The following is a 16,254-nucleotide window of genomic DNA, read 5'->3' as shown; positions in this document are numbered from 1 at the left end:
TTTATCTGCTTGTTTAATTATTATGTTTGATCGTTTTGTATACGTTTACATGCAGACATCTCTGATTTGCTAATGTTTGGCCTAACATTGGTATTGCGTCTAAGGGGAAATTTAGACAGGATATCAATGTATTGGTCAAGGTAGTTATTTCTTCCTTTTGGTGGGGTGAAATTTGATTTATTCCTTACTAGGGATTCATCAATCTCATTACTTTTGTTAGCGAAGAATTCTACAAGTCGTAATTTTCGACAGAATTTTTGGATATCCTCCTTTAATTCTTGGTGGTTGGCTGTTGGTGTAGGTGTGAATTTCAGTCCTTTTGACAGAAGTTGGATTTCATCATTGTCATTGTTTTATTGACATTGTTTTGAAACCACTATGTACTTACATACCAAGTTTCATCAGGGATGACATCGACTTCCTGTCCCATCTTCCAAAAACAACAGAAACAAATTCAGTTTTACTAAGTTTTGATGTGGTAAGCCTCTACACCAATATTCCACACGATTTAGGAATAAAGGCGATTATTATATACTGGTTAGAAAAACATAGAGAAGTGATTCCCAGCAGATTCACAGTGCCATTTATATTAGACACAGTCCAGCTTATTCTAGAAAATAACACATTCTTCTTCAATGGAAAGAATTACATCCAAATTAGAGGCACGGCGATGGGAACGAGGTTTGCTCCCGTTTACGCCAACTCTGTAATGGGATACTTAGAAGAACAACTCTACCAAGAGGTGGAGGTAAACTATGGCACTGGGTTTAGAAAGTATATTGAAAAGGCATGGAAGAGATACCTAGACGACTGTTTCATAATCTGGACAGAATCTCTAAATACTCTGGAAGAGTTCAATATCCTCCTGAACAACCTACACCCATCTCTCCAATTTACAAGGAGATGAGTAGTACCAAATTACCATTCCTGGATATAATGGTAATTAAAAAAGACACCACCATCACCACAGATATATACTATAAACACACAGACACACATCAATACCTAAATTTTAAGTCGTGCCATCCACCACATACAAAACGTAACATCCCATACTGCCTAGCCAGAAGAATTTGTACTATTGTAGAAGATGCAAATATCAGGAACAAACGCCTAATAGAACTAAGAGAATTTTTGCTCAAACAAAATACCCATCTCTACTTATAGAAAAGGCATACAGCGGGCTATAAAAATACCTATACAACAACTTAGGACAACCCAAGGAAGAGGAAACAAGAACAAGTCATACCATTCATAGTGACACACAACCCATGTCACCAGAATATCTTCAACATTGCCAAAGCAAACCTACCAATCATTGCCCAAAGTAATGAATAAAAGACATAATCACGGATCGAGCTATGGTGCTTAGTAAAAGACAGCCTAAAAACTTGAAAACATTACTAACAAAGGCAAAATTTGACCTCAGCAACAAAGACCAAACATTCACGGTATCTAAATGCAATGATAGCCGATGTGGCACATGCCATTCATACATACCGGTCAATATATAAACACAAAAACGGGAAAATATTCACAAACGCGAATATGAACTGCAAAAGCAGAAATTTAATTTACTGCATCAATGCCCAAATTGTGAAGAAATATATGTAGGTCAGACGGGAAACGCACTATTAGAACGCTCACGTGTACACCGGCAACAGATTAGAGACCCAGAGGTCCGTCAGATACCTTTGAGTAACCACCTAGCAACATGTGGTCGGAAAATATATATAATATTTCCATTCTACAAATTACACAGCCCAAGTGAAATCGAGAGGAAAATCAGAGAAAAGAATTTTATTGATAAATTCGAACCCAAGCTAAATAAGCAATAATAATAATAATAAATAATTAGAGGTATTACTTCCACTGCTACGACCATGACCACTAACAACAACAACAATACTAAAGGTGATCAAGACGAAGATAGCAGGAAAATATCTTATTTAGGGTTAAAAGTTCTATTGCCACCACCATCACCACTAGCAACAATAATTAAGGTGCTGACAATGATGATGATGACAATTGAAATATAAAAATATAAAAATCTCTGACAAAGGATATTTACAACATTTCTAAAAATAACCCAACAATTGCTGCTTCGGCCAGGGTCAAGATACAGGACTCTTGACATGTCCAACAAAGCGTGATGCCTAAACCAATCAGCTCAACCAACCAATCAGCTTAAGTAATTGAGTGATACTACACACTGATACTACACACAGTTTGCAAAACCTAGCACTCTGGAGCCTACCCAGCTGTATTTATAGCACAGAATCAATCATCTTGCTACGGTCAAAAATTGTGAAGCATGACTGTCAACACTACTACATGAACCCGAAGATTGCAGAATTCAATGCATGAAAGTACTAGTTCAATCAGAATGAACATTTAACATTCTACTATTTCATTTTATTTTATTCAATTATAATATATTATCTTATAATATATCATTATAAGATTGTAAATAAAACGTGAAAATCAGACAAGGTTGGAATTCTTTTATTAATATATATATATATATATATATATATATATATATATATATATATATATATTACATACATATGCATATATACACACACTCATGCACGCACACGCACACACAAACACACAAATATAAATGCATATATATGTGTATATATATATATAAATAGATACATATATATATATAATCTTTTATTTTATATATTATTTTATATTTTATCAAGCTAGATAGATATAAATGTATATAAGTCTATTCACTCCATTGATCTCATCTGTGATCGTTATATCTCATTGCCATTTTAAATTATGAATTCAAACAAATGTTGGTAACTATTTTTAAAAACGAAAATTGCGGCTCATGATATGCATAAGTTTTTCTAAATAATTAAGATGCATTCTCGCTTATGAGTTTTGCCGATACAAGCAAAAGTATTGATATACAACACAGTTTTGTCGAGAGTTTTTAATTGGGAATTCATTTATCTTATAACCTATCGTAACTGGAATGCATATCGTTAATTTATACGTAGACATTACTATGCTCAATACCAGATCACCGTATCTAAAGATTTGATAAATTCGAAGAACCAGGAAACGATCTACTGTTATGACGCAAATGTCTCATCGAAAACTCTGGGTATCAATCTGATATTTGGAACTATATCGTTAATCTATAATTGCTGATTTTTTTTTTACAGCATAACATTCATTCAAAAATTAGTATAAGGTAATTGTTCGGATAATTTTTGGTGTTAGGAATTTTTTCTAATGGTGATTAAAATACATGGAGTATTTTTATGACTGGTCTTGTTTCTAAATGAATTTCTAGTCAATTTGTGTCCCATCCGAAGTAATCTGAAATTTTGTCTCTCTATTGCTGCTCGGTGTTCTTTGTTTAATGAAGATCGTGTAACTCTAGATGGGTTGTTATTTGCACAATTCGAAGATTATCATAAAAGATAGCATCCGACAATCGTTCTGTAAATATCAGATACAGGACTCCTACATAACTCTAATACTAGATATTCGTTACATTGTACATATCTGCAGTGCCCTCAATAACTACTGGTACTCCGACGCCTACGACGACGGAGGTTCCATTTGCGCATGACATTAACGAGCAAGTGGCTGAGCACTCCATAGACACGCGTACCCCTTCCCATACTCGTCAGGGAGATTCAGCGTGACTTAGGGTTTGACAAATCTGACCCCTTGAAATACAGGTACAACTCATTTTTGCCAGTCGAGTGGACTGGAGCAAGATGAAATAAAGTGTCTTGCTCAAGGACACAAAGCGCCGCCGGTAATCGAACTCGCGACCACACGATCGCGGGACGAATACCCTAACCATTAAGGCATGCGCCTCACATACGTCTATAACTAGTAATTGTGCATGCAACGTTATCCAAATGACACAGTTGCGCTGTATACAAACAGATAAAGAGGTACTTCTGTAAAAAGCGATACAAACACTTCGATAAGTGGAATGTTTTATATTCTGAGAAATGTAACGTTTAGGAGAGTTATGCGGGTCGGGGAGAAGAATTAATAAAAGCATTTTGAAAATAGATAATGCATAACAAATAGTGATAGATTGTGGAGAAAGCCATGGTACTGCACTGGGTAGAGCGGTGAAAACGCTGGATAAAGAAATTAGTATGTCATTAGGAATGTGCTTCTGTGAGATACAAGTTTACTGGAATAACAATATGGATCAAATACGCGTCTAAAACATGCAAGCAATCAATCATTCTCTTGAACGAGATCCCAATGATTTGGTTGTTGGCAGCCTATCAATGATCTGCCAATGTAAATATTAGGACATTTATCCTATTATGAATTTGTTACCGGCGAATATATAATGTATGCGTGCATTCGTACATCACTATATGTGGAAGCACTCCGTCGGTTACGACGACGAGTGTTCCGGTTGATCCGAATCAACGGAACAGCCTGCTCGTGAAATTAACGTGTAAATGGCTGAGCACTCCACAGACACGTGTACTCTTAACGTAGTTCTCGGGGATATTCAGCGTGACACAGAGAGTGACAAGGCCGGCCCTTTGAAATACAGGTACAACAGAAACAGGAAGTAAGAGTGAGAGAAAGTTGTGGTGAAAGAGTACAGCAGGGATCACCACAATCCCCTGCCGGAAACTCGTGGAGCTTTAGGTGTTTTCGCTCAATAAACACTCACAACGCCCGGTCTGGGAATCGAAACCGCGAGTCCGCTGCCCTAACCACTGGGCCATTGCGCCTCCAAACATCACTATATATGTATGTAAGTCTTACATATCGTGCTCATTGCATCAGAGTAAATACTAACTGTATAGATAATTTTATATTATATACATATATACATTCATACATACATATAATTATACAGGCGTACATATCTGTCGTCTATTATCTTTTACTTGTTTCAGTCATTTGACTGCACTGGAGCACCGTCTATACTCGAACAAATGAACCCTGAGTCTCATTTTTTGTAAGCCTAGTATTTATTTTATTGGTTTCTAAGTTATGGGAACCTAAACACACCAGCATCGGTGTCAAGCGATGATGGGGAAACAAACACAGACACAAAAATACATAGATACGTATACATATATATATATATATACGTATACGTATCTATATATATATATGTATATATATATATATATATATATATATATATATATATAAATTCGGGGTGAGTACTTGATAATTATAAGCACCTGTGTATACCGTTTGGTGGTGTAGGTGGTGGAGTAAATTGATCAAAATAAAAACATGATGCGAAGGATTCAGCGGTACATATGTTTCGGGCCTTTATTAGACAGATTTATAACAATGCATAATGTATGTCTGTGGCCTTCTTCAGCCGCGCACAACAGCTTCCACAAGGACATGTGTTACATCAAAAATTCTTGGTTGGGGATGCAAATCCTCTCATTCGCGTACGACATAATGCGGTAGCAGCATAGAATTGAAGCGTCCATCTCTTTCTTCTCTCAATGTAGAATCTACATTGAGAGAAGAAAGAGATGGACGCTTCAATTCTATGCTGCTACCGCATTATGTCGTACGCGAATGAGAGGATTTGCATCCCCAACCAAGAATTTTTGATGTAACACATGTCCTTGTGGAAGCTGTTGTGCGCGGCTGAAGAAGGCCACAGACATACATTATGCATTGTTATAAATCTGTCTAATAAAGGCCCGAAACATATGTACCGCTGAATCCTTCGCATCATGTTTTTATTTTGATCAATTTATATATATATATATATATATATATATATATTTATATAATGTAACGAATGCTTATACGTATACAGGCAACGGTATGGCTGTGTGGTTAAGAAGCTTGCTTACTAACCATGTGGTCTGGGTTCTGTCCTACAGCAAGGTACTTTCTGCAAGTGTCTTCTACTATAACCCCAGGCCGACCAATGCTTGGTAGTCAGAAACTGAAAGAAGGCCCTAGTATACACATGTACACATGTACACGTGTACGTGTGTGTGTGTGTGTGTGTGTGTGTGTGTGTGTGTTTGTGTGTGTGCGTGTGTTTATATGTTTGTCTTTGTGTGCGTGTATGTGTATGTATACATAAAGGGGTTGGGCAAAATAAAGGAAACACCTAGCATTAATGCATCATAATGTTGAAATATCTATAAAACCATCAAAAGTTTGTTTATTTTTATGATTTTTGATTTATTCTCAGTGTTGCTTAATATGTTTTGCTATAATTGTTGTTTCTTTTCAGATATCATCAGAAAAAGTTAATTAAAATTCATCAACGTGACAGATCTAGCGGACTTTCAAAGAGCTCAAATTGTTGGAGCTCTTATGGCAGGCGATAGCGTAATGTAAACAGCTGAAATGCTTAGTGTATCAGGAAGTACTGCCTCGTAAGTAATGACAGCTTTTGAGAAAGAGGAGGTTTTTCCCTCTTTCTCCGGAAGAAAAGCAAGACTTTGTGATAGGAACCGTCGGACTCATACGCGAATTGTTAGAGAGGATCAGAAAATTACAGCTCCCAAAACTACTGCCGAGTTTAATGACCACCTCGAGAACTCAGTTTCCACAAAAACTGTTCACCAGGAACTGCACAAAGCCGGATTTCACGGGAGTGCTGCAATCAGAAAACCACTACTTTCAAAAAAATAGTTGCAAAGTGTTTAGAGTGGAGTAAAAACCTATAGAATTGGTCCCTAGAGTATTGGAAGAATGTTATTATCTCGGACGAGTCATCATCCTTTACTTTATTTCCGACCACCGGCCAAGTATACCTGTGGAGGCTTCCAAAAGTAGCATTTGACCCAGACTGCCTTCTTCCAATTATTAAACATGGAGGAGGATCTGTGATGATCTGGTGGGGTTATATCTTGGAAATCCGCCGTCCCAAGGGTTTCCCTTCATTGCAGAATTAATAGTCAAGATTATTCATCCTATGGTTACGGAAATGTTTCCGGAGGGAAACGCAATATTTCTGGATGATAATGCACCAAATCACACAGCTAAAATTGTTACTGAATGGCACGAGGAACATTCTAGTGAAGTTGAACATCTTATCTGGCCGCCACGGTCCCCAGATCTCAATATTATTGAACATTTATGGGGCATATTAGAAAAACAAGTAATGAGCCGATATCTATCACCATTATCACTACAAGAACTGGAGACTGTTTTAGCCGAAAAATGGACAAAAATTCCATTGAAAGCAATTCAAACTTTGTACGAGTCCATATCTCGTAGAATTCAAGCTGTAATTACTGCCAAAGTCGGTTCTGCCCCATATTAAAATAATTTGTCCGAAATTTTAATGTTTCCATTATTTTGTCCATCCCCTGTATATATAAATTTCTGTCGTCACAATTTATACATACACATAACATATATATATTTATATATATATATACCCATATATCGTGTCACTATACATATATACCCACACGGCACATGGATACACATATCAAAATAACAGAAACAGACCCAGACGACATAACTCGAGGTTATAAATCAACCGATATAACAGTAAAACGCCATAGTTAGAATGCATTCTAAGTTACAGTTTACATACATATGTCTCTTGGCTACAAACCTACACACATATACACATACACACACACACATACGTACATATATATTTGAGTTACAGGATTTCGTGATACGGTAGAATGATGGCCTTTGCGGTAACTCTTATAAATTGTAACAATTTAAAGAAGTGCAATTGCCAAAGTCTCATATGCGTGAGACACCGACGAAGATAGGATGGGAGATGAAGAGAGGATGAGGATGGCATGAAGAGTGTTTATGGCTCAAGTGGGAGATGTAGGTACGAAGTGCTCATGAACTTGATAGTCCTACAACTAACTGCCATTTCCTCCTACGTCATATCTTAAGTCCTTTTTCCCGAATACAAAAGGGACTTACAAACCAGACAAGATATACAATATTGACGAAACTGTTCCTTTCTGGCTGTTTTTACCAACTCAACGTTTGTTTCTCGAGAAGGAAATGACACCGGTATTTAACGTTTCTAAAAATCATCCTACGCTTCTTCACGAAAACAACACCGATGGTGATATGAAATTAAAGTCCTTACCCATTTATATTTACAAAAATCCAATGGCTTTCAAGTGTTACGCAAAGTTTTATTCACGCAAATTTTTAATTGGTGATCAAATAAGAAGGCCCTGGCTGACTAGGAACGTTTTCGAAGAATGGTTTTAAATTTTTTTTGTGGTCTGCTGTAGATATAATGTTTATAACAGAGTATTGTTTATTTTAGACAATGCACCGAATCACCCAGTTCACTTACATGGATTTTCGGATGATGCAACAGTACGATATCTCCAAGAATATAACTCTTTGCTGCAGCCAATTACCAGAAAACTTTCGAACAACTTGTGAAATCAGATCACACAGATTATACATACGCATATATTGATGATAAATATATGTGAGTATATGGATGCGTGTGTATGTGTCTGTGTGTGTGAGTGTGTGTCCGTGTGTCTATGTATGCGTGTGTGCCCATGTGAATGCGTGTATTCATACACATACACATACACACACGTATATATCGATAAACTGATAGAGAGATAGATATCTATATACGTAGATTTTGACATCGAGAGAGAAACAGAAAAGCACGTATGTATAAATTCACAGAAATATGAATATCTGCGCATGTGAATGTGCGTGCATGTGCGCGGGTCTCTGTATGAGCGAAATCCGCTTTAATGCCTCTTATCTATGATGCCTGATATAAAAATATATAGCTATCAAGTCTTTCTATAAACGTTGAAAATAAATATTCTTTCGGGAACGCAAATCATGCGAAATACTCTAATTACTTCTATTACTATCCAAGTCTGTCTGACTTTCCTTTGAAGTATTGCAAATGAATATATTTGTTAGTGTATAGCTATAGTTTTATTGCAACCAAATAGCGTGCTTCTTCTGTATTAATAATTCCTATTACTATGAAATGCTTAGCCGAAAATATATTTTTAACATGTTTGTGGAACTCTTTCTAAATCTCTACCTTTATATAAGACAAAAAGTGGATTTAATAAGTGTATAGATTCCGTACTATGTTTCCCATTGTTTTTAGACCCAGAATATTACTTTTGGAACTATGTATCTATTGCTGCTTTTTCGTAGATATTTGTAATAGTTCTGTCGATGAAAACAAAATGTGTTCGCATTCCAAGAAAACCACGATTCCTTTTAATCCACTATTAATAACATTATGAAGACAGCTTGCTAATGTATTTAAATACGATCCTTATCTTAGTGGAATCATTATATCAAATATAAATGGTACATCAATGATCAGTAATTTTATGATCGTTGCTAACAAAGAGGACAAATCAAGTCCATGATTGATTAGTTTTCTACTCATAAATATATTTTTCTTATGCTAATTAAATGAAACTAATCTGGTTTGATATCTTTTATTCATGCTTATTGATTGGGGTTTCAGTATCTTTTAGGGTCACGTTTCCTACAAATCGTTATGTCTTTGACATAATTATTTGGCTATTTGTTGTTGACGTATGCGGCATGTTCTTACCATACTGCCCTTTAGATGAGAGTCGCATACTACTGCACAATACTGCAGAAGGGAAACATTAGTTCAATATATGCCTTTCCTATTACTGCTGTAGCACCCAGTCACAAATATGTAAGCTATAGATATTACTGTCATTACGTTAATTATCATCCGTGATTTCTATTGGTTTAAATAATACATGCACCGAAGTGAACTTATACAATTCACACCAGCCCCAACTGTCTGATTTTATTTCAATGGATTTCCGTAATTCTAAGACTGTAGGGTTTGATTTGAAGTAAATACACATATTACGCGAAGCATTGATGTTAAATTGACAAACCTTAAGTTTAGTTCAAATATGTTTGGGGCATCTTTCATATATAAAATGCCATTTTCAATTTAGGCAAAAGTGGAATACACCAAAGTCATTTCAGATGGCTCCTTGTGGACTGGTATATATAGAACGGTATAAAGCCCCCTAAGCCTTCATCCGTATTAGATACTAAGTGAACAAATACAAAATGACTACCAGTCTTGGCTTCCTTACAGGCGTCCAGAATGTCAAAGAAACGGCTGTGGCAGCAAGGCCAGTACAAAATATAAAGATTGGTACATGATGCAGTGACGTGAAATAAACGAAATTTTATATCAGCTCAGATACGTTTGGGACATATTTGACCAATAACACCGTGACTCGACATTGGAGATTACGTTAACATGTGAGGCCGGCTGCATTCTTTCGTTCGCTCGACTGAGACGACAACGGATCCGGCGCCTTTCATGGAAACTTTCTACCGCTTCTTAGGACCGACTAACCCGTGCTCAACCGTCATTGGCAAGGAAGCCATCACCACTTCGGTCCTCAAATGTCTCGTTGAAATATGTGCAACTATCACCGGGATCTGCATCGACGGTTGGCTTCACCAAGGCTCACACCTGCAGTTTCCACGCTCACTGCAGTGTCAACATACATGACCGAGCACCGGACAGTCGCCTCACCAGCGATCGAAAAACCTGTCACCCAGCCTGTCCGACATCGGTCACTCGCTCCAGTACCATCCATTTTCACGACCAGTCGATACGTGAAAATGTGTCAAACATAACCGAAGGTGTTGCCTTATATTGTTGGTCTACTTGATGCATTAGATTTTACTCAGAGATTTTTCCGTCTTTTTCTCTTTTTGTTTTAACCACTCTGGCTCTGCATATTTCATATCCTATCTCTACAACCCTCTGCTGCTGTTTGCGTTCAATCACTATCTTTTCCTGTGCAGCTGCAATCAGGCCATCCGATTAACAGAGTTATGTTTTGATGAGAACCTAATTCAGTGATTCCCGTGGATTTGTAGATGGCTTTCACTTTTCCGGTCACCGTAGAATACAATCTTGATGATCATAGTTACCATACAGACTACATATGCACCTGGCGAAGTTGCCATTCCAGTATGATAGAGTGAACACCAGACATATATATAATCTGCAAGGCCCTCTGCTTGGCGAATAATTTCACCAAAAAGATTCATTATAGATCGTAGGTTCATCAGCTGTTTTGATATACCGATGGTAAAGTATGTAAGTTTCAGCAGAACACAGTACCAGAGAGTACAGCTGTTCATTTCACTGTGCATTTTGTTGACAGTTTATTTTTTTCCACAGTTGATCATTAAACACCGTGTAAGTAAGCGAAACTGTTTGCATACACAGAATCACAAACACGACCACATCCAGGCTTTTGCCGTATTAATATTTTGAAATACAGAGTAAAGCATAACGACGTCTATGAACTTTATTGGATATGATTCAGGTAACTCTAACACTCATGTATAGTGTATTTTCATAGAATAAATATATTTTCAAGTATATACTGTATTTTAATGTCTTAGGAATATATTAACAGATATCTAACACAGTCTGCTAACGAACAAGAACTGGGTCCCCAAAGAAATATAAGATTTCTGCACAAAAGTAAACTTAATAGTAGAATTAGTAAGTAGTAGAATATAACATTTTAAGATCGGTAATGAAAGAATGCATGCGTTCGTAACGACGGAGAGACAGGTAGGTAGGTAGGTAGGTAGGTAGGAAGATAGATAGATAGATAGATAGATAGATAGATAGATAGATAGATAGATAGATAGATAGATAGATAGATAGATAGATAGATAGATAGATAGATAGATAGATAGATAGATAGATAGATAGATAGATATATCTTTTGATGTGAGCGCTAAATAATTGCCTGGTATAGCACTCGGCTCCACGTGGATTTTTTTTTACCTCTAAAATGAAAATTATTCTGTTCTCTGCTGAAATCACTGAGAAACGTTTCAAATTATATATATTACATTGGAATAGTGTGTAATTTTGGGAAATGGATCTACAACGTGAAAATAATATTCAATTGAACAGATTATTGACAGACCTGGTAGATTCCTTTCAGAGTTTTGCTAAATTAGTTTATAATAAAGTCATTTATATTCTGTACCTTACAAACTATTCGTTAGATATCATTGCTGTTTAAGATATATTCTTTGCCGTTGGAGTTCATCATATTTACATTGCTCTTGAATCATTCTCTTTATGTATTCTAGAATATAATCATACCAATGATTAATTATCTATGCACATATAATTACTATATACATATTTCCTTCAAATGTAACATATATACACAGTATTTTACCTACTGTGTTGAAGACCGCACTCTCACACTTTCATGCTTAGGTTCCCTTAAACGCGTGCACGCATAAATAAATACATAAATAAATATATATATATATATATATATTATATATATATATATATATATATACATACATATATACATCTCTCTCTCTCTCTCTCTCTCTCTATATATATATATATATATATATATATATATATATATATATATATATATACACACACACACTAGCAATGCATCCCGGCGTTGCGCGGGTCTTATGACCTGCATCCAAATTGTCTTATTTGTTACTTTCTTATGAGCAGAATCTGCACACGACGAGTATGAAGCAAATGACTCTTTATAAACATGTTTTTCAATCATTTTCTGATGAACAACACTAAATACAGTCACAAGTCGATGGTTGGCCTTGGGATATAGTGGAAAACACTTGCAGAGGGACTGAACGTGGAACGATGTGATTGGGAAGCAAACTTCTCAATCACACACTCATTCTTGTACCGTGTGTGTATGTGTGTGTGTGTGTGTGTGTGTGTGTTTATGTGTTTGCATTTGTTGTTAAATCGAGTATTGTGTCCCACTATGCCTCAAAGTTAGTAGTTCATATAAAATAAATGCTAGATTGAGATTCCAACAATTAACAATTGTAATTTACAGTTGGAGATTAGCAGTAAGAAAGATATCCAGATTTCATAAAAATTTATTGTGCAAAATATTCTCAGGAAAATAATATTTTGTTCATCACAAGTTCACCACAACAAAACACACACACACACCACACACACACACACACACACACACACACACACACACATACACGCGCACACACTCACACACACTTACACACACATAAAGATGTCTCAGTGATAACTTGAGCTACTACAAATAGCAGCCAAATCACTTTTACAACACACCCTTTCATTAAAAGAAATACACATTTCATGAAGAAAAAGAATGCGATCGATCTGCTACATCGGAGTCAAGTCTAGGCTAAGCAAATAAACAAAACATAGACAAACATATTTTACCTTAAAGGCTCTCTACTAAATGATACTAATAAAGTTGGCGGTATATCTTCGAAGTTTCATTCCCTGGTAAAACTCCATTTATTTTTAACATTTTCTCATTATGCTCCATTTAGGACATAAATATTGTTCAGGCGGTGTTGCATCCCCAGGCTAAATATCTCAAAATGATGCGACTGACCTCGTTTTCGAATCCATAAGGCACATATGCACGCACACACACTCACCCACACACATATGCATATGTATATATATGTATGTGTGTGTGTGTGTGTGTGTGTGTGTATGTATGTATATAATTAATTAAAAATCTTAGGGTACCAAAAAATATTTATAGAAAATTCTTTGCTACCAGTGGTCTAGCGAGGAGGAAAAATTTAGTCAATAGACATCTGACTCACTAAAAGGAGCAGTTAAAACTCCAAGCCACTAATAGTGGCAATTCTGAAAGGGAATGAAAAGTAAAAACATTTACCCTATTTTTCCTGGACTATAGATGTCCTGCTATTGGTCGTCCCTTATGTGTTTAAATGTACACTATTTTCTATGAATAATGTATAGTCTATTGACTAAATTTTTCCTTCTCGCTAGACCACTGGTAACAAAGAAATTTTCTATAAATATTTTTTGCTACCCTAAGATTTTTTAATTAATGATAAAAGGTTTTTGGCTAATTTTGAAAGAAAATCGGCAATTTATTTACTGCCGGATAGTTCCGCATTTGCGCGGAGGAGTCGAAAAATTATAACATATAGACACGGGGCATGTTACTTATCGCCTCGTGTCTATATGTTGATCCCTGGTATCCTGCTGACGAAGCAACACCAGATGTAAATTAAAATCATTTTATTTTAATTCATAAAATATTGCAGAAACCATGCATAGTCCAGGAAAAATAGGGTAAATGTTTTTATTTCTCATTCCCTTTCAGAATTGCAACTATTAGTAGCTTGGAGTTTTAGCTGCTCTTTCTAGTGAGTCAGATGTTCTACTATTGGTCATCCCTTATATGTTTAAATGTACACTGTATTCATATATATATATATATATATATATATATATATATATATATATATATATATATATATATATATATAAATTTATGTATATATATATATAATATATATATATATATATATATATATATATATATACATCATATAATATATATATAGAATATGATCACCATATTCACTGGTGATCTAAACGAATACGTACGCTGTATAGGTGCGATAATTGGTCATCCATTAGGTTCCAAGTTCACAGGTGAGGCTGGAGTTAGCGATCAGTATTAGGTTACCGTGTTAGCGCACTTAATATAGCTATCGCTCAATATGGGCAAACAATTCCTCGGCATATCACGTAAGAACATACCCTATTAAAATTATTATGAAAGATTCAGTTGAATTAGGTACTTGAGTTGAGGCCCGTATAGCCTATACAGCTCGAATTTAGGTGAACAAAAAGCAAATAACATGGATATGCACTAATACCTGGACATCCTCGTTACTTATTTGCTTTATATATATATATATATATAATATATATATATATATATATATATATATATATATATATATATATACGCATATATATTTACATGTTAATAGCAGTTCGGCCTATTGTTTTATACCTTATTCTAGAAAGTATATTAGAACATTATTTGTGCTCTACTCAAAATCTAATTGTATCGGAGCTACAAATAGCTATCCTTTTAGTGAATTAGGCCTGAAAATTACTGTAATCACTAATCAGTCCAAAGCTGATTTCTTAGATATTTCCCTAGATGTAAACACGCGTTCTTATGCATCCTATCATAAAGCGAATGAGACATTCACATATTCACATAAACATTCCTGAACTTCTGCTATAGGGTATAAGAACTTTGATCACACGTATTTGACAGACTCAGTCGTGTAGGATGCCGACGTCAAAGTAGTGATTCAAGACAATATAATCCAAAAGACAAATTTTGCCGGATTATGTAAAGGCAATTTTAAAACACGTTATGCAAACCACCAGTTTCTTTCTAGCTCTTCGACAAAAGTAAAGAGATTATGTTGACTAGGCACCTGTGGGATCTGATGATCAATTGCACACCACATATGATCAAGTGGGAAATGGTGGAGAAATCTAATGTAAACGGATCAAAGAGATGTAGTCTATGTGTAGCTGAAAGATCGCATATTCAACCACACTACTTATATCTTCAGTATATAGACACTTTTCTCCGGATTGAGCAGCTATTTGCAGAATTGGGTCTTCTCATCGTAGATTTATTCTACACCAGTTAGAATACTTATGATTTATACGAACAAAGTGGGTGCAGCCCTTGAGTTTCTTTCCTTTAGATGCTTTTCCATTTTAACACGCGCTTTGCTTCCTCGTTCTATTTGTTGCAGCAATCTTCTTTGTATTTTCAACTGTTTTCGCATTTGAATTCTTTCTCTGAAGAAGGGGCTAGTTTCTAAGAAATATACAAAGCTTCAATCCTCTATATCAGCTATGTTTTTCCCAACTACAACTTTTATCTTTATGTTCCCCAACGCCATTGTTCACTAATATACGAAGCAGCTCCTGAAAAAATGAAAAGAAATTAAATCATCAAATTTAGCCTGAATGCATTGTATATATATGTAGACTTATATGATTTTTTATGAGTGGAGTTAAAAGCCCAATACAAAGTGTCGAAAAAGGGAACTATAAATCAAATTATGTGCAAATGTAAAAAAATTCCTTGTTGTATAGTTGAAACAGGAACTGGATCCATTCCCAGCACTTTGGACATCATCATGCATTTTGGTGTTGTTCAACCTCAGGCTGGCCCTGATTAGATAAACCTATGACCAAACCCAATGAACTTCACCAATTTTACAAGTATACTATTTTACATGAGTATATTATCCAATATTTAAATCCAGCATATTGACAGTAAAATTATGTTCACTGGGAATTTTAGCTGCTATTTCTGGTATATCAAGCAATCACATAGAGACTCCATCATT

Source organism: Octopus sinensis, linkage group LG4 (genome assembly GCF_006345805.1).
Source record: "Octopus sinensis linkage group LG4, ASM634580v1, whole genome shotgun sequence".
Lineage (NCBI taxonomy): Eukaryota > Metazoa > Mollusca > Cephalopoda > Octopoda > Octopodidae > Octopus > Octopus sinensis.
Note: the sequence above shows the minus strand (reverse complement) of the source record.